The sequence below is a fragment of the Schistocerca serialis genome, chromosome 8 (assembly GCF_023864345.2).
Source record: "Schistocerca serialis cubense isolate TAMUIC-IGC-003099 chromosome 8, iqSchSeri2.2, whole genome shotgun sequence".
NCBI classification, from domain to species: domain Eukaryota; kingdom Metazoa; phylum Arthropoda; class Insecta; order Orthoptera; family Acrididae; genus Schistocerca; species Schistocerca serialis.
In genome coordinates, this window is record NC_064645.1 from 605,179,488 (window position 1) to 605,207,408 (window position 27,921).

Sequence of the window (27,921 nt, forward strand, 5' to 3'; positions counted from 1 at the left end):
GTTAGAATCTGTATGACAGTACTGAATAACCAATATGTGTCCTTATGTGTCCTGATGGGCGGAATTGTGAAATATCATTATAGAACCCAAAGCTCGAAAGTTCAAATTCTAATTGGTACAAGATTTATCCTGGCGTTCGCCTGTGCACCACCTTGATGATTGCTGTATCTGCCGAGTCGTCATACACTATCTGATCAAACATATCCGAATATACGCACATCAAAAAAGTTTTGTATTATACTGATTCCAAGAACTCCTGAAGATAGACGTTGACTGTGGATTTTCTATCACAGACACAGTCCCTTTGACCGTTCAGAGATGTCACTAAACCCGGCCAAATATGTAAACAACCATGAATGAGCAGCGCCTATTAGTCGGGGGGGGGGGGGAGAGGGGGGGCGACAGTCGATCACTTCCAGTCTTTCCACCAGGAAGGACGTGCACGGCTCGTGTTGTCTGTAGTTCAACCAAGCCTAGATGGTCAATATTGCGGTTCGATCGCGTCCGCATTGTTACTTTGTGCCAGGAACGGCTCTCAACAAGGGAAGTGTCCAGGCGTCTCGGAGTGAACCAAAGCGAAGTTGTTCGGACGTGGAGGAGATACAGAGAGACAGGAACTGTCGATGAAACGCCTCTCTTAGGCCGCCCAAGGGCTACTACTGCAGTGGATGACCGCTAGCTAAGGATTATGGCTTGTCGGAGCCCTGACAGCAACGACACCATGTTGAATAATGCTTTTCGTGCAGCCACAGGACATCGTGTTACGACTCAAACTGTGCGTAATAGGCTGCATGATGCGCAACTTCACTCCCGACGTCCATGGTGAGGTCCATCTTTGCAACCACGACACCATGCAGTGCGGTACAGATGGACCAAACAACATGCCGAATTGACTGCTCAGGATTGACATCACGTTCTCTTCACCGAAGAGTGTCGCAAATGCCTTCAACCAGACAATCGTCGGAGACGCGTTTGGACGCAACCCGGTCAGGCTGAACGCCTTCGACACACTGTCCAGCGCGAGCAGCGAGATGGAGGTTCCCTGATGTTTTGGGGTGACATTATGTGGGGCCGACGTACGTCGCTGGTGGTCATGGAAGGCACCGTAATGACTGTACGATACGTGAGTGCAATCCTCCAACCGATAGTGCAATCTTATCGGCAGCATATTGGCGAGACATTCGTCATCACAGCAACGTTTCACCAGGCAACGCCGGTAAACTGCTGTTTGTGTATGAGAAATCGGTTGGAAACTTTCCTCATGTCAGCACGTTGTAGGTGTCGCCACCGGCGCCAACCTCGTGTGGATGCTCTGAAAAGCTAATCATTTGCATATCACAGCATCTTCTTCCTGTCGGTTAAATTTCACGTCTGCAGCACGTCAGCTTCGTGGTGTAGCAATTTTAATGGCCAGTAGTGTACATGTGGGCTGATGGCAGGTATTTTTTTGACTGGAATGGAATAAAGGCTAGTTTCACAATTTTGACATTTTAATGAGAGAACGGAGCAACCACTTTCCGCTCTTAAAGTACTATAAGAATTTACAGTATAGCTTGCTACCATTGTTTACGCGGACTTTGCAACGTAAGTATTGACGGCGTTTTTTTCAACGCTGCTTTTACGTCATCAGTGCAGTACATACGTATGCAGAGAAACGGGCTGGTGATCTGCCGCCGTACTGAGGTAGGTGGAACTTCTGCAGTGAACAGTGCGACGAATGAGCGAACAACTTTTATTACCCGGCCCGCCGCCGGCAGGTGAAATGGAAATGGAAATGTCGTGTGGCTAGGGCCTCCCGTCGGGTAGACCGTTCGCCTGGTGCAGGTCTTTCGATTTGACGCCACTTCGGCGACCTGCGCGTCGATGGGGATGAAATGATGATGATTAGGACAACACAACACCCAGTCCCTGAGCGGAGAAAATCTCCGACCCAGCCGGGAATCGAACCCGGGCCCTTAGGATTGACAGTCTGTCACGCTGACCACTCAGCTACCAGGGCGGACCGCCGGCAGGTGAAGTAGACACAGAGTGTGGTAGTCACGCATTTTGTCAGGCCGCAGGAGTATGGAGCACTAACATGATCATATCGGCGAATGTTGCAGGTGTAACGCACACAGGCATTCATGGTTAGTGTGGCTGGGTCCAGGCCTGGATCCAGCAGCAGCCTACTAGCTTCTTCACGTATGGAATCGACCGACTATCGCAAGGGGATAAATGTGCCAACAGTTTTGGCAATTATTTTTGAATATGTGTACTGTGTATAACTACATTTTTGAGTTAATAACACCGTTACCTTACACTAGTGGCTGGGATACATTTGAATGCCCTTTATACATGAAGCACTGGGTAAATGAAAAACCTATTTCCCACTGGTATTGTTTTTTGCTCGCAAACAAGAAATGAAACACTTACGGAAGTTTTGTTCTTAATGCAAATAACACCAATTCGGACGTTATACACATTGATTATGAGACAGCAAATCACCAGAAAATTGCTTACGTTTGGTCCCAAACGAATGTAAAGGGTTACAGATATCATATCTACCAGAAATGGTGGAGAGAGATTCAATCATTGGGATTAACAAATGATATTATATCAAAGGAATCTGAAATCGGAAGGCTTCCGAAAACTTCTTTGGACTGCCTCTCCTGCCCCTTACCAAACTGAAGATAGCATTGTCGAAGACTCAGTGGCCCGAAAACCTAACAGTTATCATCTGGATGACTTTTTGATTATTTATCTCATACCTATGTTCTTGGTGATAGCGACCTTTCACCCGTTATGAGGGCTGAGTTTTGTAGTAGTTCTGAAAGGACTACTAACTGCTGTGAGGCATTCCACTCTAAACCGAACGCTCAGTTTTACTTTTCCCATCTGTTAGAGACGTTAAAATGTGTTCAGTCTGAAACTTATGTTCAAATGACAAGCGAGGAAAAAAGTATACTCCCCAAAAAATGCTGGACAAACAAAACTACAAAAAAGAACAGATGGAAAAGTTGCCTAATACAACTATTAAACGGTATGAATATCTTCAAAAATATGCAGTAAGTTTCACCCACCTACATAGTTTAATCAGTTATGATTCACAACTGCATCTTTGCTTGCACTATACTTACATTATGAGAATATCAAAACGCCAAACATTTTAACCATACCTACTGCATGAGGACACTCCTAAGTCAGCGAGAAATGGGAAAGGATATGTTAAGTCACTGTTAGTAGCTTACGGAAGTCAATATACACGCTGTGGGAAAATAAGATGGGAACTAATGGGAATCAATACCTCCACTGCCGGGGATGAGGCAAGGAGCATATGGCCTGAAATGGGGAAATTTCCTAAGCTGGAAATTTGGACGATGCGTCGATCGCTGTAGAGGGCCGGATGTGCTCCAAAGAATGGTGGGCTTTGAGACGAACTGAAAGACGGCTTCTTACAGCTCTCTGAGAGTATATGATAATTTACAACCAAATATTAATGCAAATCTGAATACATCGGCGATCCCAGAAAAATGAGGCGCTTCCGTTGACACAACAGTAAGTAAATATCTTTAAAACTGCAGACACTAATATTTCGAAGTGAATAAACATTTACACAACGAACCTCTGAATTAACAACTTTTAATCTCTTCATTCGATTTTAACATACAGTGTCTCACATTACAGCGTTGCACGATAACTGTCATCCCTGAAAGTATCTGTATCTATTTTATTTATTTATTTACGATGTCTTTTACATATTTTTCATTATGCAAAGGTTTGTCAGAATATTGTGATCGCTACATTTACACAGCTGATGGGTACAGCATGAACCTCACATATAGTCATACTTTTGTAATTATTTAATGAACAATTTAGTATTTTGCCACTTACTTTATTTAAATGTTGACTGCAAGTGCTATTACGAAAATTGTGCTACTTTAAAAGTGGTCAGTCGTATGTGCTAGCGGACACAAAAACAACAGTTCTGTCACGCAGGTCTAAATAATTGTTTAAACAGTTTATAAGGACAATATGTTGTCATTTATCATGAGTATACCTGCACGAGAATACTAGCTTATTTATTTATGGACAAACTTGTATTTATAATTATTGTAAATTGTATCAGTGCGACAGAATGTTTGTATCATTTCTTTATTTAAATATTTTTATTTTTATTTACGTATTTTACGCCCACATTGGTGCACTTTATTCAATCCATATAAATTTAAGTCTTAATATTGGTTGTAGATTTGGCTTTCCTCTTCTGCTCCCAAAATTTCTTCATCCTTTCCGACCTGGCTGCCCTTTCTTTATCAGTTGGTGTATTTTTTGCATGTAAATGTCTTTAGTTTAAATCTCGTGTCACTGTGTTTCAGGATCTTCTTCTCTCCTCTGTCTTCAATTCGTTGCATGTCAAGCCTAACTCGTCTAAATTATCTTGAACTTCTTTGAACCAGTTGTTCTTGGTCTTACTTTTCCAAAAGTAGGTGAAAGTTGTTTCATTAGCCTGGTTTCTGGTAATCTAGAAATGTGGCAGGAAAAAAGCAACCCTCCTTTTCCGCATTGTGTCAGTTATTGACTCAGTTTCTTGGTATAGAACTTCGTTAGGTAATATTCGTCACTGTCCCTCTACTTGGTATTTTTTGTTTTCTAATTGTTCTAAGGATTCTTCTGTCTGCCTTCTGCAGTTTGTTTGTGATTGATTTGGTGTTAATCTTGAACAGTGTTTACCTAGCATAGATTGCTTCAGGTTTAATAGAAGAGTGGCAGTGTCTGAGCTTTGCATTTGTCGAGAGACATTTCTTCTTGTATGTTGGCCAGGTGATGCGTTGTACTTGTTTCATTTTAGTTGTTCTGCTTTCTGCTGACATTTTCTCGTTGAATTCCGACTTATAACCTCCCCAAGATATTTGAATTTATTTACAGTTTTAATTTGTTTGTTATCGTTCAGTGTAATGGCTGGTGTTTCAGCCTTGAAGGATGGCATAATTTGTGTCTTTTCAAACGAGATCAGTAGTCCGACTTTTGCTGCTAATTTTTCGAGTTCTTCAATTTGGTGTTTAGCCTCTTCCACGCTATTTGCGAGCAACGCTAGATCATCAGCAAGGGCCAGGCATTTGTGTTTGATATTTCTGCCAGTCTCGATGTTTGGTTGGCTTTTCTTATTCCACTCTCGCATGACTTTTTCCAGTGCGCAGTTAAATAGTAGTGGTTAGAGGCCATCCCACTGTCGAAGTCCCGTTCGGATTTCAAGTGATTCAGATAGTTCCCCTCTAAATTTAACTTTTGATTTAGTATTCTTAAGGGTGAGTCCAATAAGATTAACGAGTTTCAGGTGCAATCCAAATTCCGTGACGATTTTAAGTAATGACTCATGATGGATACTGTCATATGCTTTCTTGAAGTCAACAAAAGTGGTGAACAACTTCTTGTTTCTCACTCTTTGATGTTTCATGATCCACTTAAAGCTGATAATTTGATCTGGACAGCTTCTTCCAGGACGAAATCCTCCTTGATATTCTCCAAGTTCTTGGTCGAATTGTTCCAGAATTCTTGTAAAGATAATTCAAGACAAGATATTATATGTGACATCTGTTGTGGACTGGCAAGACAGCCAATCCACTAGGAGGTAGCCGAAAGGCACGCGTTTAAGCTCACGCAGGCTGGCGTGAGGTCTGGAACAGGTAAAGTAATTATACTAGCAAAAGAAGGTATGTAGCTTCTGAAATACTTAACTTTAATCCTTAATCGGTGAACATCGGTCTGACGGTACATGCATTACAAGATAAATAGCAATTGATAATGGCGCCTTGCTAGGTCGTAGCAAATGACGTAGCTGAAGGCTATGCTAACTATCGTCTCGGCAATTGAGAGCGTAATTTGTCAGTGAACCATCGCTAGCAAAGTCGGCTGTACAACTGGGGCGAGTGCTAGGACGTCTCTCTAGACCTGCCGTGTGGCGGCGCTCGGTCTGCAATCACTGATAGTGGCGACACGCGGGTCCGACGTATACTACCGGACCGCGGCCGATTTAAAGGCTACCACCTAGCAAGTGTGGTGTCTGGCGGTGACACCACAACATCAAACAGCGAAATCCCCCGATAGTTGTTTGGATCTGATCTATCACCCTTTTTGTATTTAATATTTAAATATTGTTGTAATATATTACTTTAGAGCAGGAAAGGGGTCCCCACATAAATCAAATCATGCCTGTAGAGCTTAAGGATGATATAGTTTTGTTAGGGACAGCCTTCAGCTAATGGAGAAGGCGACAGTAGTCGAACACCAAATGGAGAGTGGAACATTGCGAATGACGAACTCAAGGGGGCGATTATGGACACATTTACGTGAGTTCTGGAAGAAGGCAGACCCATCTAGAGTAACGTGCGGAATTCTGTCGTCTAGGTGATTGATTACGGGTCGTGAACGGGAGCTACTATATTTTACCTTCTGAAAGGACTTCGAGGGGTCTGGAAGTGCTCCAGGGTAGGACCTTCATTCATTTTTCTTGCTTTCCGGATCTGAGAACAAATAGAATACGCGTTATTATTCTTCGAATTTTATTTGTTAGTTTGTAAGTCATCCTGTTGTGCTCGGAGCTATTTTGAGCTGGTGAATCTTTCGTGTATTGTGATCACGAAATTGACTTAGTTTTCGTGAGTCTTTGATGACTATTTAGTTTGTGGATTTGCTACCATTCTCATGACGCTCTCAACAAAACTTTACTGCATTTGATAGGCGTATTTCCCGTCTGTATTTTGACTGAATGTCTTAAGACCACTTCCCATTTATTTGAGATTTTCTTTCTTGAGTAAACATTGTTCAGCATATATTTCTCTGTCGTCTACATGAATTACACACGTAATTAAACAATTATTAAATTATTTATTTACCTTTTATTTTATATTTCTGTGCTTTTTTCTAAATCGCAATTCTAGCCAATGCGTAGGCTACTTGATTGCAGGATTACAGCTACATGTTATTATTTGCAGCGAATCAGCTGCGGGGCATGAAAGCAGACTTGTACGGATCTACCCTGCGACTACATCGAGCTATTCTTTCTTAAATAGAGCCGTGCTTTGCCCAAGTGCCTAAGGTACGAGCAATGTCATGCAAAGTCGCAACTCATTTACTCGTATGGGATGCTGTTAGGAAGAGCAAGCAACTGTGCAGTAGTAAGCGTTAGGTACAGTCGCGAACGTTCTTCTCCAGTCAGAGCTTGCGCTCTAATGATACAATGGTTGACGGGTCGTAAAACAATATTTTTGCTTCCTCGTTCCTTCGATCGTCGTGAATACCCTCGCTTTCACTCAAGAAGAAAGAGTTCGTAGTTGATCAGCCAAGAGTGGGATTAATGAGGAAAAGTGGCAGGATGATTCACCAGCAAGCAGCGCTGTTGACATGCTACTTACATTACGCAACATTGAAACTGAATGCATTGTTAGGTGTAGCGATATTTCTCACGCGTCTGGCTACTGATGTAACAAGCTTCTGAAGATTAATTGGTTGGATTATTTAGAATGTCTCAGAGTTAGTAATGTGGTGTCACCGCCAGACACCACACTTGCTAGGTGGTAGCCTTTAAATCGGCCGCGGTCCATTAGTATACGCCGGACCCGCGTGTCGCCACTGTCAGTGATTGCAGACCGAGCGCCACCACACAGCAGGTCTAGAGACACTTACTAGCACTCGCCCCAGTTGTACAGTCGACTTAGCCAGAGATGGATCACTGACAAATACGCTCTCGATTGCCGAGACGATAGTTAGCATAGCCTTCAGCTACGTCATTTGCTACGACCTAGCAAGGCGCCATAGCATTTGATAATTAATATTGTGAAGCATGTACCGTAACGAGAGATGTTCTACAATTGTGGATTAAAGTTAAGTATTATATCAACTACGTACTTTATTTGCTACTATTAATTCCCTTAACTGTTCCAGACCTCACGCCAGTCAGCGTGTAATTAAACGCGTGCATTTCGGCCTCCTCTAGCAACACAGTGTTGGCTCTTCTGCCAACACTACAAGTAACATGCCTATTTCAGTTTTCTACCTAACGGTAGGATGGTGTGTAAATCTTAGTCACTTATACAGAAATAACGCACGCCTCTTTGAGAGACACGTTGTCAGATTGACACTTATGTCTTTTCTCGTTTCAACTGTTGGGTTTGTTTCTGTCCTTAGCTGTTTTCATAAATGTTATTTGACCCGATTGCTCAGTGGGGTAATGTTAGACTCGAAATGTTCGAGGTCACTCTTCTCTGGGTGGCATAACGTTTTTCTGGGACTTAACAAGTTTTCAGGTCCCCCAGTGTTTTGTGTACTGAGAACTCTCGAAGTCAACATTACAATTCCGCAGTAATTGGTTGAATAAAGCAGCAGCGTTTTCTCTTTGCTGATTACAGTGTCTGTGTGTATACAGTGTCTATCTGTTCATAATACAATGTCCTTCACACATGCTTGCATGCATGTGTGAAGGAACAAAGACTGTCACTGACGATTATAGCTGAGGGGAAACATTACAAATTAGATTCGCATCCTGCGAGTATGTGATGACGTCAGCTGAGAGCGACACATGAAAATTTGAGCCGCACCGGGACTCAAACCCGAATTTCCCACTTATCGTGAGCAGCCGCCGAGCAGGTAGAGCACGCCTTCAGCACCTATCGACACTTTCATCTGTCATGTAGTCGGCCCTGGAGGATTAAGTCGACCGTCCGCGATAAGCGCGAAATCCGGGTTCGAGACCCAGTCCTACAGAATTTTTCGAGTATCACAGACAGCTGACATCACTGCATATTCGGAGAATGCGTATCTGTTTCATAATATTCTCAATACTATACTACTGTACCTAGTAAAACTGTGATGTACAAATCAATCATCCAGTTTTTACCTGATCTGAATTCATTACCGTTCATAGTTAAAGAAGGAATATTAAGGTTTAACGTTCCGTCGAGGATGAGGTCATTAGAAATGATGCAAAATCTAGAGTTGCGGAAGGACAGGAAAAGAAATCGCCAGTGTCATTTTCAATACAAACACCGCGGCATATTCTTTAAGTGATTGCAAAGAAACGGACGGACGTAGATTTGAACATCGTGTGGCATTTATGCCCCACTTCAGCGCACATTCTGTCATGTTTGATCGTACAATGTATGGGGGTTCACGCTGCATCAAGTCAACGAGAAGCCAAGATCAGTAGAATGCCTCAACGCGCAGATAGATGGCCGAAGAGCTTGAGGGCGAAGCCGAATCCGCCTGAAGCGTGCATACTGAAAGCTGCGGTTCACGTCTTAGAATTGACACCAAGCGCATAACTGAGTAACTCTAATTTCTCACTCAAAGGATTAGTTAAAGATTTCGTTTGATGTTGTTTGTGATTGGTGGACTGAACCGACCAGTTATCAGCGGACAGGTCAGACTAGCTCATCACGCAGTCTAGAACTATCTTTCACTTCAGCTACATGTGCGCGATACGGATGGATATTGCGTCTTACTCAAATTAAGTTAGTGTTTAAACCAGCCTCGGCAAATGTTTGTTAACACAGTCTGCAACAAGTTTTCCGAGAGGCAATATGTGCTTGCAGAAGATGTTACGTCATTTAGTGTAAAAGTGAACTGTTAATTAAAACTGCCCCGGCAACATTTATATATTCTTTCCATATGTCATGAGACGCGTGTTTGACAGTTGTTACAAATTATTGTTGTGCCCGATAAGTTATAATTAGATTCCGCCATCTTTGATACAAATAATAGTAGACTCGCTGTTAGAAAATGTTCATTATAACAAATCGTTTGCTGATTTTGAGATTGAAGTAATAAAAACTCAAGTATCATCGCAGTATTTTGAATTTTCATTATCATAGTGTCGGAACATTCCCACACGTTGTTCCAGAGACTCACTGTTTAAGGCATGCGTGTCAGGCTCTGTGGTCGATGGAGTAGAAATCCTCTGAGGAAGTGAAGCAGCTGTAGAATACACGAGGTAAGGTCTGAGGACATAGGCTGCAAGTGCTACTCTGAGATCAAAAGGTTGGTGCGGGAGAGGAATTCGTGGCGGGCAGCATCAAATCAATCAGAAGATTGCCAATGTCAATGAAATTCACCAACAGCAGTGTAACTTAAGAAGTTACTTTATTTTGTTATGAAGATTACCAGTTTCAGCATTTCATTATGCCATCTTCAGGCTCCATTTGCATCTCTCCAAACAAACAAACGAAAATGTCATATAGAGCCATATATCTCTGGATGTCGCGAATTCAATTGTTACCCTAGTGCTTCATTCGAAGACTTGATAGCAACACGCCATCAAGCCTTCAAATGAAGTAATTCACGACATCGAGGACTTATGATTCTATATGACGTTTTCGTTTCTTTGGAGAGATGCATATCGGCCCTGAAGACGTCATAATGAAATGTCGAAACTGATAACCTTCAAAATAAAATAAAGTAGCATCTTAAGTTACACGGCTATTGGTGAATTTCATTGACATTGACAATTACTTGACCATACGAGAAAACAGAAGACTGGTTTGGTGACATAAAAAAAAAGAAAAACATACCTCTCTCAAGTCATGCTACGAGACGATCTGGGGGAAACTGCTGGAAAGTTTTCTCGCGAAATTCTCAGTGTGGCCTTCCATACGCAACAATACGCAAAGAACACCATAGGGCAACCAAACACCCCGTATTTTACGGGATTGTCCCTTATTTAGCTTAGTTGTCCTGACAAAATACATATTTTAGGATTCAGTGAGTCAGTTGATAAAAACGGAACCCTTGTACGATCACCTCGTTTTCCGTCTATCTGTCTGTCTGTTCGACTGTCTGTCCGACTGTTAAAAGCCTTTTTCCTCAGGAATGGGTAGGCCTATCAAGTTGAAATTTGAGTCACATTCTAAGGTCTATGGTCCCTTGTTAGTGTAAAAAATAGAAGCTTATAAGTCACTCCAGTCAAGAGATAGGCTATTTAGGTCACAAGCAGACTAAACAAGCAATAAATAAATATTTTGATACTTGCAAACTCACTCATCAAAGCCTATAGGGTACTTACCGTTGACAGAGAATCATGAAATTTGGCAACCAGCAAAGTTTAACAGTACAAGTAAAGGAGAAAAATCCAGAAAGTGCTAATCTGTAATTATATTACACAAAAAATATCTTTTTCGTCCTTTCTTACCCGACTTCTAATTTGAAAATAAAACATTCTCGAAAGTCTTGGAATTCCTGGGTCAGATTCTTGCCAGTATCGAAGTCGATAACAGAAAAAAAAATCGTCGAGATTCTCGATTCCCGGGATGGATGAACTGTCTACACACATAATTAAGTTTGTGCGGAACCCTCAGAGAGCGCGCACTAGTCGCACCTGGTCAGATTTTTTTTATTTTATTAACGTCGCGTATATTTTGAAACAGCGTGTTTTAAGTAACGTGTATAACAACCAAATGTTATCATGCCCAAAGAATAGAAAAAATACACTCTATGATTAAACCAACATCCTCTTCTTAGGAATTCGGTTCAGCAAATTCTTAAAACTTACCGGAGTTTGATGAAAATGTTTTGAATGAAATATGCCAAGATGAGCTTTTTGAGGAAATGAACCTTGTTAAAAATGAGTGGAAACATGGGTCGCGATAAACTACGTGTTAAGAACTGTTAAGTATCTCAGCTAAAAACGTTCGATCATTTGCAATTTCCTTTCATCTCAAGGTATCTGCTGCAAAAATTGCTGCCTTTGTACTACCTGCCACTAATGCTGCTGCAGGAAAATAGTTCTTTATCACAAGTGCTTTGTGGACCGATGGTGTGGGAATTCTTAAGGAAATAATTATAACTAAAACTCATTTTCAGGATACTTCATGTGCGAATTTTATAGAATTCTATTTGAATATATCGGCCTCCAGAATGGCATATACTCTTCTACAAAATATAAGGCATTAGGGTTATAGATACAGATATTTTGATTATTGGTATCTTAATACGTACCAACTTCAGTATGTAGATGTTTTTTCTCTGCATCTGTCTTCCCACAAACACAACACATAATTTACTACCTGATGTTTTTTGCACGGTTGTAACTGTGCCGTAAAGTGGACTATGACTGTCAGTATAGACTTTTTGTTTTGCGTCCGTGTGCCTACATGTCATCACCTGGCCTGCTGCACAGGGGAAAATAAACATTAATGGCTTGCTTGCGTCATGTGTAATTGGAGGAACTAACCAAACTAAAAACATCATAACAGCTGCTGTAATTATTAGTCTGCAAACGAAGTAAATACCGATGGAACATTGTACAGTATACTGTCGTCAGTCATATTTGTCCTTTTGTCCCTAATACCCTGTATAATAAAACGGATTTTTCAGAAAGTTGCCAGCCCAAAACTCCCACGCCAACTGGGCGTAAGAAATAAGTAATTTACATAAGTAATAGTCATTGTCTACCCCACTTAAAGACTTCGTCACACTAAAGCGATATATTAACTAAACAAACACCGTTTTTGCCTTGTTTCAATATTTTATTATTAATGTTACTGCACAACCTAGGTTTCGGTTCACAAGCCCATTTTCAAGTACATTACTGATCCCCAAAGACGATAATGCAAAGATAATCATTTTAACTTTACCTTGTCATCATCTTTATCTGTGCTTTATCGTCTTTAGGAATCAGTAATGTACTTCAAAATGGGCTAATAACCTGAAACCTAGATTGTGCTGTAAATATTAATAACAAAATTGTGAAACAAGGCAGAAAGCAGTGTTTGCTTAGTTAATTTACAATGTTTCACCAAGAACTCACAGATGATTCATTTAAAGTGATATAATGTGTCTGCATATAGCAACAATAAAACAAGGAAATATTTACTCGATTAGTAATGTTTTCTGTGCGAGTTTTAACAAAAAGGTACGACGATCTATGCAGTTGTAGCATAAACCAAGTATTTTAACATAAAACTACTACACAGATACACGAGCAGCGTAAAATTCCTACAGACTTTGAGAAAAACATTATAATCCCCATTCCAAAGAAGGCAAATGCTACAAGATGTGAAAATTATAGGATGCTCAGACTAGTTACTCACGCCTCTAAAATAGTAACCTCAATTATCCTAAAACGTATAGAACAAAAAGTCGAAGCTACACTCTCCGAAGACCAGTTTGGATTCCGGAAAGCTAGAGGAATGAAAGAAGCAATATTTGCTCTAAAACTAATAATAGAGAAACGACTAGATAATAACCCTACAACATACATAGTTTTCGTAGTTGTAGAGAAAGCCTTTGATAATGTTAAATGGGATAAGATGTTTGAGGTACGCAGAAAAGTAGGAATAGATTATAAAGATAGAAAAATGATATGGAACCTGTACAAAAACGAGACAGCAGTTATCCGTGGAGGACAAAACAAGAAGAGGTGCAGATACGGAAAGGCGTCCGACAAGGTTGCACACTATCCCCTTTTATCTTTAACCTATACATTGAAGAGGCGCTTAAAAAATTAAGGGAAAATTCACAGACAGGCGTAGTAATTCATGATCAACGAATAGATATAATAAGATATGCCGGTGATATAGCTGTCCTAGCTGAAAGTGGAGAAGATCTTGTAGTCCTACTGAATAGAATGGATAAAGTTATGGGGGAAGAATATAATACGAGAATTAATAAAGCAAAAACAAAAGTAATGGCATGCGACAAAACGGATCAAGTGAAAGTCCAAGTTCATGTAGGCAATGAACTGCTTGAACAAGTTGATAAATTTACTTATCTGGGAAGTGATATTACCGGGGATGGAAGGAGCAAGGCAGAAGTGAGAAGTAGAATTGTTCAAGCAAAGACTGTTTTTAACGAAAAGAAAAACATCTTAACATCTAAGAGCATCAGCCTTGAAATCAGGAAAAGATTTTTGAAATCATATGTGTGGAGTGTGGCATGCTATGGGTTTGAAACATGGACTCTCGGGACAGAGGAAGACCAGAAGCTAAATTATTTTGAAATGTGGTGCTATAGACACATGCTCAAAATAAAATGTATCGACAAGGTCACAAACGAAGTGGTTCTGGAAAGAGCAGGTGAGAAGAGAAGCTTCTGGAGTTTCATTGTCAAAAGAAGAGTGCAATTTACAAGCCATCTATTAAGACATAAAGGACTCCTGAACACAATCATAGAGGGATATGTCGAGGTAAAAAGACCAAGAGGAAGACCACGGCTGAGGTACATGGATCAAATCGTGAAAGATGTGGGATGTAACACCTATAAAGAAATGAAGACAAAAGCTGAAAGACGCACAGAATGGAAACAAGCTGCCATTGTAGCTGTTGCAAACCAATCCTTGGATTGACTACTACAGAAGAAGAAGATATAGTATTCACGAAAGTTTCCACAGAACGTCGATTCGTTTAAATTTCTAGTTTGTGTCCCATATTTTGATTTTGAGAAACTGGTAACCACATGTTAGCATGTTCCGCGCAGTAATACGTCACGGCAGAAACATGCCACGTCCTATCCCAATTAGTTAATTGATTACGGAGGAATAGGAACCACTGGAATAGGTTTTTCCGAATGCGAAGTTACTGTCTCACCGCTGTGCGACCTCGCCCGATTCAGCTTCTTAAAGGAAGCTGGTTAATAAGTAGAGGACTGTGTGACATACAACCCACAGCACAGGAAAACGGGTCGAGATCAAAGACGGCGTGGATGAGTGCGCGAACAGCCTAAAACCCTGCTAAGGCTTGCTTCAAATGACCTGCATTTGAACTGTGACGTGATGCTTGTCCTCCCGTATGAAGCAAATTTGATTCACTGTCTGCAGGGCATTTCAGATTAGAGTTCTTCGTCCCACTACTGGTAAGTAGCGGAAATGTATCTCTCTGCACGGCGACAGGTATAAAAAAAGATGTTCTGTAATTTCCATGCTTATCTCACGTCCGTTCTCAGAACTATTTCACTCAATACGATTACGTTATTTAATTCTATGTTATGTTATCTTTGATCTCACGAGCGCAGCAGCATTTTGCTGCCAGTTAAAAAAGGTTACTTCATGTCGCTGCACTCTTCGTTTATCGCTATAGAAGTAGAGAACGTCGCTATAAGTTGGTTTACTTCAGATAAGCTGCGGGCGAGGGTTATGCTATCGCTACGAGACACACACACACAGACACACACATACACATACAGACAGACAAAAAAAACGCAAGCTCGCATACCTACAAATACTCGTGCCTCACGTTACGAAACTATCCACGAGTAAAAAATACCGTATCAATTAAGTCCCTAGCGCCACTAGCATTTCTTTCTCCCAGTTATATGTGTAGCTTGTAAATTACGAGATTGGTACATGCATAACTGAAGCTGAGGACGGCTTGCAAGTCACGCGTAGATACACTACTGGCTATTAAAATTGCTACACCACGAGGATGACGTGCTACAGACGCGAAGTTTAACCGTCAGGAAGAAGATACTGTGATATGCAAATGATTAGCTTTTCAGAGCATTCACACAAGGTTGGTGCCGATGGCGACACCTTCAACGTGCTGACATGAGGAAAGTTTCCAACCGTTTTCTCATACACAAACAGCAGTTGACCGGCGTTGCCTGGTCAAACGTTGTTGTGATGCCTCGTGTAAGGAGCAGAAATGCGTACCATCGCGTTTCCGACTTTGATAAAGGTCGGATTGTAGCCTACCGCGACTGCGGTTTATCGTATCGCGACATTGCTGCTCGCGTTGGTCGAGATCCAATGACTGTTAGCAGAATATGGAATCGATGGGTTCAGGAGGGTAATACGGAACACCGTGCTGCATCCCAACAGCCTCGTATCAGTAGCAGTCGAGATGACAGGCATCTTATCCGCATGGCTGTAACGGATCGTGCAGCCACGTCTCGATCCCTGAATCAACAGATGGGGACGTTTGCAAGACAATAACCATCTGCACGAACAGTTCAACGACGTCTGCAGCAGCAAGGACTATCAGCTCGGAGACTATGGGTGGGGTTACCCTTGATGCTGCATCACAGACAGGAGCGCCTGCGATGGTGTACTCAACGACGAACCTGGGTGCACGAATGGCAAAACGTCATTTTCTCGGATGAATCTAAGTTCTGTTTACAGCATCACGATGGTCGCATCCGTGTTTGGCGACATCGAGGTGAACGCACATTGGAAGCGTGTATTCGTCATCGCCATACTGGCGTATCACCCGGCGTGATGGTATGGGGTGCCACTGGTTACACGTCTCGGTCACCTCTTGTTCGCATTGATGGCACTTTGAACAGTGGACGTTACATTTCAGATGTGTTACGACCCGTGGCTCTACCCTTCATTCGATCCCTGTGAAACCCTACATTTCAGCAGGATAATGCACGACAGCATGTTGCAGGTCCTGTACGGGACTTTCTGGATACAGAAAATGTTGGACCGCTGCCCTGGCCAGCACATTCTCCAGATCTCTCACCAATTGAAAATGTCTGGTCAATAGTAGCCGAGCAACTGGCTCGTCACACTACGCCAGTCACTACTCTTGACGAACTGTGATATCGAGTTGAAGCTTCATGGGCAGCTGTACCTGTACGCGACATCCAAGCTCTGTTTGACTCAATGCCCAGGCGTATCAAGGCCGTTATTACGGCCAGAGGTGGTTGTTCTGGGTATTGATTTCTCAGTATATATGCACCCAAATTGCGTGAAAATGTAATCACATGTCAGTTCTAGTGTAATATATTTGTCCAATGAATACCCGTTTATCATCTGCATTTCTTCTTGATGTAGCAATTTTAATGGCCGGTAGTGTTGTTCAGTCGATAATAGCATAGCGCAAGAATGGTAAAGGTTCCGGGTTTGAGTCTCGTCCAGCACGTTGTTTTAATCTGCCAGGTAGTTTCTTCTCTTCTGACAAAACAGATCAGCGCGCAGTACAAAGGGTACGACGTGCTCTTCAGTCCCTTGTTTCTACTGAATTAATGTAAACTGCACAGCACAGAAATTTTTCAGCACTGTAAAAGTGTTTGATAAGAAAAAGAATAAGATTAACGTCACCTACGAACGATGTTTGTCCACTGATCCTTCGGTTTTTCCGTAAAAGACCAAGCGTTAACTTAGTTATACGAGCTGTTACGAAGCGATGAGCAAGCCGCGTACGTAAACACAGCTCCCAGTATCGCACTCCACTTCGGTGCCCATAAACTTGGCACATAGTCTCTGCAGCAGTCGTGTAGCGGTAATTTATGTTGACTCCCAAGACCTTTGCCACGCCAAGACTAACCACTTCTTTCTCCGGCACCTAACTTATCTTCGCCTCTGCTGATAATTCCACACATTTATCACCAATACAGATCAACCAGCAAACAGAGAGTGTTCTCAAGCAGTTAGGGAATACGTGGCCTTCTTTCTCTACACTAATCATCAGTTTTGACAGAAAAACAGCTGTTTCAATTCAATTGCTGTCAGCCCTATGCTTAATGATATGTTGGAAAGTGGCTGCTTCTGACAAAGTACGAAAGCGCAAAAGAGTGTACAACGACCGGTCAGATCAGAAACTAATACTTCCGAATGTACTCCTTTTTAAACTCTCAAGATATTAAGAGTAAATTTGCACAGCGACTACAACGTTCACAAGCAACGCCTCACTCTTAAATATACTTTTTGAACTATGTTTTCGTGCTTAAGTCAATGACACATAGAATTTCACTGAATCTCGTCCCCCCCCCCCCCAACCCTTCCCCCACTTTGCTCCGGTGGGGATCTTGCATGTCTCAGTCACATATAGAGCTGTACGACCGGTGCAACAAAATGAGAGAGGTCGGTCTAACAAACGGTTCCTTTAGAGGGGGGCATTTTTTAGTAGGTGTATGATTAACTGATCCTACCAAAATGTCGTTGCTACGTTGGTACCACGAAAATTTGAAAGCAAGGAGACATGAAGCTCTGCTGTGTGCTTTAAGGAGAACGTCATCCTCTTGTGTACAATATTATAGAAGGTAAAATAGTCCAGGAGGACGCAGTCATCATAATAAGGAGAAAAAATTCAAGTATATCATTATAAAGATTGGGGTGTGGAATGTTACATGACTGAATCGATTAAGTGAGAGAATTCTAAAAGAAAAAAGGATAGATCGAAGTTATATTTGGAATTACTGATGTGCGCTGGCAGGAAGAACTGAACTTCTGGCACAGGGGTACAGCACAACACAAATTCAAACAGGGGTAATACTGGAGTAAATCTAGTGAGGATTGAGATAAGAGGAATGCGGGTGGGCTACTAAGAACAGCGTAGTGAAGGCATTTTCAAAGTCAATGTAGACATAAGCTCCGCAGTTGATGAGAAGATAGAAAGAATTCGTTATGAGATAAAACAAACTACTCAGTAGGCCGTTAAGGAAAACGAAAATTTAATTGTGACGGGAGAATGAAATTCGATTATTGGAGAAGTAAGTAGACGAACCATCTGTGAAACTCCCTGTGTGTAATTTTTCCCTGACCAGGAAACTAATTAAGAGCCTGACCCACCTTTAAGATCTAAGCTACAAATTAATGTGCACAGCTTTAATGGATAATTCGAATTATTTAAGTCCTTAGCTATAGATCCTTAAGTTTGCACAGATAGATTACTTAATAAGAATGGTGGATGTTTAACAGAAACAATCTCTCAATTAACGTAGTAATTTAATCAATAAAAGTATAATTATTCTCAGAGGTCACCAATGGAATATGAAATCCTTTACAAATTCTTTATGCAAACTCTAACAGATATACATTAAATGTATTTGCAGTTGCGAAAATGGACAACCATCAGCTGTGGAATGGGATAAGGACAATGAAAATTTGTGCCGAACCGGTACTCGAACCAGCATTTCCGCTTATCGCGAACGGTTGTCTTACCACTTCTTTTTTCTTTATAGTTCCTTGTGTTTGGTCGTAGCGGACGTCACATGACATCCGTTGAAGTTCGTTGTTGATCCCTCCACTCTCTTTTTTCTTTTTCTTTTTTTTTCTTTCGAATAACCCATTTGGAGGGTACGATGAATCAACTTTGGCTACTCTTCATTGTATTAGATTTCTTCAGTTTCCAAATTTCCCTCATCCTTTTAGAGTGTTGTTCCCTTTCTTCTTGAGTCCACTTTCGTCTAGTTATTTTCTTTCTCTCCTGAAATTCTGCCTTTTGAATTGCCTTTCTGAAATGTGTTCTGTTTTCTATTGTGTCTATTGTAACTCCAGCATTTTCAATGTCCTTTTCAGTCTCTATGAGCCATGCTGGCTTGGATTTGTAGCTATTGAGTAATGTGAATATCCGCTTGGTTAGTCTGTTGTTATCCATTCTGAATATATGTCCGAAAACTGTAGTCTCCTCTTCCTCATTACATCAGTTAGTTTCTCCGTTTTCAGATATAGCTCTCTGTTTGGTCTTAACCTGTATTCAGCATGATCGTTTCTTTTAGCTCCCAGTATTTTCCTTAAAATTCTTCTTTCGACCTTCTCTAGTTTCTCAAGATCTCCATTTCTTGTTAGTTTAAGTGTTTCTGCCGCATAGAGAGCTTCAGGTCTGGCCACTGTTTGGTAGTGTCTTAATTTCGTGTTCCAGGACAAGGATTTTTTTTATTATAAACGTTTTTGGTCATATGAAACACTCTTTCCATTTTGTGCACTCTAGTTTCTATAGCTATCTTTTCTTTGGCATTGTATGTAACCCACTGTCCTAGGTATTTAAAGGAATCTGTTTTGTGTATTGTGTTGTTGTCAACTGCAATATTTTGAGGAGCATCACAGATGTTTGTCATAAACTTTGTTTTTTCATAGGATATTTGTAGTCCTACTTTGACTGTTTGTTTCTGTAGTTCTCTTATTTGTTCTTGGGCAATGTCTAGTGAATCTGTAATCAATGCCATGTCATCTGCGAAGGCTAAACAGTCGACAGTGATCTTGTTTGGATTTCTCCCTAGTTGAATCCCTTTAGTATTGATGGCCTTCCTCCATTCTCGAACTACCTTCTCCAAGACACAATTGAAAAGCAGAGGTGACAGACCATCTCCCTGTCGAACACCTGACTTTATTTCATACGATTTTGAGAGCTCTCCCCTAAATTTTACTTTCGATTTTGTATTTGTCAAAGTACCTTTAATTATTGCAGTTGTTTTAGCATCGAGTCCCAGTTCTTTTAAGATATCAAGCAGTGTATTTCTGTCAATTGAATCATAGGCTTTTTTAAAATCCACAAAAGTAATTACATATTTTAAGTTCCTGATTTTTCTCATTTCTATTATGTTCTTTAAATTTAGTATTTGTTCTGCACATGACGTTCCCTTCCTAAATCCAGCCTGATACTCTCCTAGCTGTTTGTCAAGTATCTCTTCTGCTCTTTTTAAAAGCGCCTTAGACAAGATCTTATAGGTCACTGGTAAGAGGGAGATTCCCCTATAATTTCTAGGATCTGTTTTCTTCCCTTTTTTATGTAGTGGATGTATTAACGCAGATGTCCAGTCTGGTGGTAATCTGTGTGTTTTTAATTTATTTATTATTTTTTTTATTATTACAGAGAGCAGCTAGCTCTCTGACACAAACAGCAACCACTTGGGTATTCGTAATTCTGACTATGATGCAAGGTTTCTGACGGGCCGTTGTACAGTCTTTCGCGCTTTCGTACTTCGTGGGATGACTACAGTGGAAATGTGTGCCGGACCGGGACTCGAACCCTGATTTCCCGCTTATCACCTTACCATTAGGCTATCCGTGCACGGCCAGACCCAAACTTCCACAATGTCGTCAACATGGGTCTACGACCTGTACTCGTACATCCATTATGAATATTCCCGTACAGGTCAGACGTTGTACAATACTTGAAAGCCGCTTGCCCGGTATCGGCAGATACACTACAAGCCATTAAAATTGCTTCACCAAGAAGAAATGCAGATGATAAACGGGTATTCATTGGACAAATATATCATACTAGAACTGACATGTGATTACATTTTCACGCAATTTGGGTGCATACATCCTGAGAAATCAGTACCCAGAACAACCACCTCTGGCTGTAATAACGGCCTTGATATGCCTGGGAATTGAGTCAAACAGAGCTTGGATGGCGTGTACAGGCACAGCTGCCTATGCAGCTTCAACACGATACCACAGCTCATCAAGACTAGTGACTGGCGTATTGTGACGAGCCAGTTGCTCGGCCACCATTGACCAGACGTTTTCAATTGGTGAGAGATCTGAAGAATGTGCTGACCAGGGCACCAGTCGAACATCCAGAAAGGCGCGTAGAGTACCTGCAACATGCGGTCGTGTATTATCCTGCTGAAATGTGGGGTTTCGCAGAAATCGAATGATGGGTAGAGCTACGGGTCGTAACACATCTGAATTGTAACGTCCACTGTTCAAAGTGCCGTCAATGCGAACAAGAGGTGACCGGGACGCGTAGCCGATGGCACCCCATACCATCACGCCAGGTGATACGCCAGTATGGCGATGACGAATACACGCTTCCAATGTGCGTTCACCGCGATGTCGCCAAACACGGATGCGAACATCATGATGCTGTAAACAGAACCTGGATTCAGGCGAAAAAATGACGTTTTGCCATTCGTGCACCCAGGTTCGTCGTTGAGTACACCATCGCAAGCGCTCCTGTCTGTGATGCACCGTCAAGGGTAACCGCAGCCATGGACTCCGAGCTGATAGTCCATAGTGCTACAAACGTCGTCGAACTGTTCGTGCAGATGGTTGTTGTCTTGGAAACGTCCCCATCTGTTGACTCAGAGATCGAGACGTGGCTGTACGATCCGTTACAGCCATGCGGATAAGATGCCTGTCATCTCGACTGCTAGTGATACGAGGCCGTTGCGATCCAGCACGGCGTTCCGTATTACCCTCCTGAACCCACCGATTCCATATTGTGCTAACAGTCATTGGATCTCGAGCAACGCGAGCAGCAATGTCGCGATACGATAAACCGCAATCGCGATAGGCTACAATCCGGCCATTATCAAAGTCGGAAACGTGATGGTACGCATTTCTGCTCCCTACACGAGGCATCACAACAACGTTTCACCAGGCAACGCCGGTCAACTGCTGTTTGTGTATGAGAAATCGGTTGGAAACTTTCCTCATGTCAGCACGTTGAAGGTGTGGCCACCGGCGCCAACCTTGTGTGAATGCTGAGAAAAGCTAGTCATTTGCATATCACAGTATCGTCTTCCTGTCGGATAAATTTCGCGTCTGTAGCACGCCATCTTCGTAGTGTAGCAATTTTAATGGCCAGTAGTGTAAATTCGATATTGCAGTGCCTGTGTTATTCTCATTACGATGCAAAGTTCTTTTGGATATGCATGTAGACGCATGGTTGACGACATATGGAAGTTTGGGTCTGGCTGTGACTCGTGGACGGATAACCACGGATAGTCCCGATCCGGCAGAAATTTTCATTGTCGTCATCCCATGGCCATGCAGTCATGTCCAAGGGCACTTTGCATCACAATCAGAATAACTGCAATATCGTATCTAACTGATATGTTCATTTGCAGCGTTGCTTGAAGAAACTAGAAAGTCCCCTCTGACGTCAATGACGGACTGAAAATTGCTCTCGAACCGTGTTAGCTCCAAACCATTGACGAGATAGCAACTGACAAACTGATACATTCACCACAGAAACGGTGGATCTAAGGCAGTTGACTGCACTAAGTGCGGAGCAAGAAAACCAGGCCAGTGCTGCTAATTACGCTCACTGTAATTGTTCACTGACAGCCGTGCAGAACGCCACCATCATGCGAATGATTCTGTGGTGGAGGCCGAGGGTCGCATCGTCATCGCAACGACTGTGGACTCTCCTAATCTGCTAAGATGTGCACCTCTGTCCATCTCCGACGTATGTGGCTCGCATGCTCACAGTGCACACAGCTCCACATCTTCAAACAAACTCTAAATATGAGCTCACTACGCATCTGGCCACAGACTCAGTTCCACTCTCTTCCGCATCTAGCCGCCGACTTCTTAGTATATTTACAAAATCTTACGCTCGGCTATTTCTTCCCGCCAAACTGTACATTCCCGCTAGCAGTGGACGCATAAACGGCTCCCCTACATAGGGGTTCCTTCGAGCACACAAAATCCTGTGAAGACAGCTTGTTCCTATGAAGTGCCAGATACGTTACACATTGCCCTTCTACATCCAAATAAACTGCCGTTTCAGACCTGTATCCATGAGTTCATTGACAAAATTTACCAATGCGCGTTTTGGCGCCCTACAACTAGCCTTACATTAGACATTCTCTGAAATCAGGAAGCCTCTCATGTGGCTAAACCATTATTTTCAGCAAACCATGTTTCTTTCGAAAGCTATAAGATGCTTATGTACAAAAGGCTCTCAGCAAAACACGAGAAAGTGCTGCTCTCCTGCTGCTACAGTCGCCTCCCATCCTCAGTTTGCCTGCTGGCCAGATTCCGGCTGTAACACGCACAATAGTTTGCTAATTCCCTCAGCTGGCCCTGGCGTCCTGACTTCTGTTGAAACAAACACCTGAACGGCTGATAGCAAAAAAGCCCATTTTTTCGCTACATTCAATGCCCTGTCTGTCCGAAATCTAGCGCACTGTGCCTTCCCACGCACACAGAAATCATAAAAAAATTAGAGTCCAGCACTGCGTTAAATGAAAGGAAATGAAGCTGCAAATAGTCCAATAGGAACAGTTTCTGTGATCCAGTACACTTTAATAAAAACATTTCTGTTGGGTTCCAGTCGATTATCACCCTCCTAACACTGAATCATCCTTAAATTGAATGAGAATTACATGCAAAGTCATCTTTTACTTTTTCAGTGGGGTAACTGAAATTGGGCCGGGATGAAGACTCGTGGTACAATTTTGCAGAGAGCACCATTTAATCATTGATAAACTTGACTAAAATAAGAGACCAGTTGATAGGACACATCGTGAGGTGTCAACGAATCGTTAATTTGATCAAGGAGGCAAGTGTGAAGGGGGGGGGGGAGGGAAGGGTGGGAGGGGGAGGGGAACTATAGAAGGAGATCCAAGCTTGAGAATAGGAAGCAGTGAGTTGGTTGCAGTAGTTATGCAGAGAAGGAGAGGCTCGCGGAGTACGTATTAGGCGTTCAGAACTGCATCAAACAAGTCTTGAGTAATGAGTACCACAAAAAGCCAATGAACTCTGGACCTTAAAAGCGAAGACCAAGCTGAACTATTGGTTGTGCCATGATTCGAGACCTATGTTGTTTATCAGATGAAGCTAGACTTACCATCCAAGTTTTGCAACCTCAGCTGTGGCTTCCACAAATGTGTCATTGCAAAAGCAATGGGATCTGTATTAGATGGCTTTGTGAAACTCGTGCTTTAAGTTCCTTCAGGGTGCTGTGCTATTGCACAAAACCGATTCATCTACATCAACACTAACACAGTGATTCTTAGAGGGTATTTTTTTCTACACCATGAATTAACGTATCTTTCGTTCCAGTCATGAACGGAGCTTGTATTCCTCTGTCCGAGAGCTGTTGTTTCCCTAACTCTTCTGCACTACGTCTGCGGTATAGGAACACAGTCTGGCAAAGAATATTCGGAATTTATACCCTAAAAACGATTCTTGGCGTTTCATAAGATGGTTTTCCAGAGGTCGAACAGCGTCTGTCTATCTTAATACTTCCCGATAAATATTTTTCACCATCTGTTACAATCTGCTCCTCGTCACAGAAAGATGTCATCATTCGCCTGCCCTTTTTTGCTTAAGCTCGATGCCATTTGTTACAAGTAACTGACAGTATTCAAGTAAAGCCCATCATGCAGTTCCTTACGTACGTAATCGTTGCACTTATACCAGCACCTTTAACTCTCGAGAATTTGTGTGCCATGAGCCATCATTAGTTAGAGGTTATCACGTTGCGTGAAGTGTATAACTTCATCAACTTCGTATATCTCTACATTAGGAGCTAACGGGTAGTCTTTCAAACTAGGCTGATAGTCTAGGAGATCTAACTGGATCTTAATATAATTTTTTACCAGATGGAATTACTTCGTAGCTGGCAGCCTCCTCTTGCTACAAGTAGTATGCTGTGTACTGATCCTATAAAATTTCCAGTGGGCGGACCAGAAATTTATTCAGTGGCTCTAGATCTGCATCTACGTTCTACATAAATACTCCGAAATCCACCAGACGGTGCGTGGCGGAGGGTACCTCGTAGCACAACTAGCGTCTTCTCTCCCTGTTCCACTCCCAAACAGAACGACGGAAAAATGACTGCCTATATGCCTCTGTACGAACCCTAATCTCTCTTATCTTTGTGGTCTTTCCCAGAAATATAAGTTGGCGGCAATAAAATTGTACTGCAGTCAACCTCAAATGCTGGTTCTCTGAATTTCCTCAGTAGCGATTCACGAAAAGAAAGCCTCCTTTCCTCCAGAGACTCCCACCCGAGTTCCTGAAGCATTGCCGTAACACTCGCGTGATGATCAAACCTACCAGTAACAAATCTAGCAGCCCGCCTCTGAATTGCTTCTATGTCCTCCCTCAATCCGACCTGATAGGGATCCCAAACGCTCGAGCAGTACTCAAGAATAAGTCCTATTAGTGTTTTATAAGCGGTCTCCTTTACAGATGAACCATATCTTCCCAAAATTCTACCAATGAACCGAAGACGACTATCCGCCTTCCCCACAACTGTCATTACCTGCTTGTCCCACTTCATATCGCTCTGCAATGTTACGCCCAAATATTTAATCGACGTGACTGTGTCAAGCGCTACACTACTAATGGAGTATTCAAACATTACGGGATTCTTTTTCCTATTCATCTGCATTAATTTACATTTATCTATATTTAGAGTTAGCTGCCATTCTTTACACCAATCACAAATTCTGTCCAAGTCATCTTGTATCCTCCTACAGTCACTCAAGGACGACACCTTCCCGTACACCACAGCATCATCAGCAAACAGCAGCACATTGCTATCCACTCTATCCAAAAGATTATTTATGTAGATAGAAAACAACAGCGGACCTATAACACTTCTGTCTGCTACTGTTGTACCATAACCTTAAAATTGGAGGCAGGTCGCGAAATATGACTATCTAGATAGAACAATTATGGTATAAAGCAACAGAGCAGTGTTACCGTCTGAGAGGAATTTTGTTATGTTGACCGTGTTGTACCTAACGGAGATGGCTTATCGGACGTGAAAGTCAGAATTACGTAAATATTTGATTAGTAACAAACAAAATTTTTGCCTATCTGTACTGTTCAACGGATAAAGAAAACGGTCGCCAGCCTAATTAGGCAAGAGAATGGTTAACATTCTTGTTCAAGAAAATAGTTATTAGTAACTTTAACGGATAAACACAACCTATACTTTGTCCAACGCGAGTGCAATGAAGTCTGACACATACATATGTTTGTGGTAAGATTGAAGCTAACAGCTAGAGCAGCACAAACTATTTGCAAAAATATAACAGATACCAAAACACACTAATACTTTCAAGGCTTATTCAAACTGAATGGTCTTTATAACATTACTATTAATATTCACTGCAGAATCATTAATTGGACACAGGTCAAGTATTATTTTTCAAATCCTTTCCTAGTTGACATAGAATTATAAATGTTGTTCACTGCAAAATTATGAGCTGGTAATAGGTTAAGTCTCTCTCAGTTAAATACTTTACTGTTTAAAATGAAAGTTAATTGGAATTCACTAACAGGTTACTTTTCACTGTCTTTTGAATAAAGATATTATTGTTTTCATAAATAGTGGTAAACGATAACCTGTGGATCTTATTACACTATTAATATGCACTTTCAATACCCGAAAGAAACAAGTGCTTAGCAAACCAGTATAACTTTCCACAAATGCAATTCACGACTTTTGCTGCAGTGAGACACTATGTTGACAAATTTACAAGAAACTGAATCACCTTTAAACATTTGCTACAGGCAGCACTATGATCATTAACTAAGCAAAACTTTATAAGCCTCAGTTTTAAGAACTTTAATTTGTAAAAGAAACAGCAAGTTGTCTTTATTACCACAGTCTTCTACTTTCAAGTAAATGATTAAATAGGTGGCTTTGAAACTCCACTAAACTTTAAATTAGACTGTTTCCATCCCTAGGAGGCTTTTACAAGACTACATTTACTACCTCCCACAATTTCATTAAATCCACAGTAAATCTAAACAATCCCTTCTTACCAAAGATCAAACAACATTATTTAATGTTCTGAGGCTTTCATTTTTTCCACAAACTAGGACACTCGGTAATCATACTTTAAATGGAGAGGAACCTGAAAGGTGTTGTGATAGGAAAAAATCAAGGTAGGTACATAAATTCAGTTATAAGTTACCTTATATTTGAGCACACTAAATCATCCAATAAGCTGATCCTTCACTGTACATTATTATAGTACTCCTTTACAGGGATTGCGCAATGTGGTGGCAACTGCATGTTGGTGGGCGGATTTGCAGACAGAATTGCTGGACTCTGGCCTTTCTTGGTGGCGATGATGAATACCAATTCTAGAATCGTTCCAGCTATTTATCCATCCATCCGAGGCATTGGAAAGCAGCAGAAAAAGCCTCTCTCTGAGCCAGCACAATATAAAACCTTTACATGGCAGTGCACAGTTTGGTAGCTCGTCCCCGACTGACTCTTGTTCCACCTTTTCTACCTAGGCCAACCACAATTTGCGCGCGCTACACAGTTCCGTTCCCGAGGGGAACCACTACACCTTTTATATACTAAATAACTAAGAACCGTAAGTGAGGATCAGCAGTTTACATAACAGCAACCAAATGCATTAAATAAAACAGAACATTTGCACATATTGACATTTCTACAAAAAATTATTCACACAGAAATTACACTTATATATAGTAAGTTTTGTTCCCTCCAAATGGGACAAAGAATTTAAATGACAGATACAGTACATTGCATAGAATCAAATCATGACATCAAAGTTCTTACA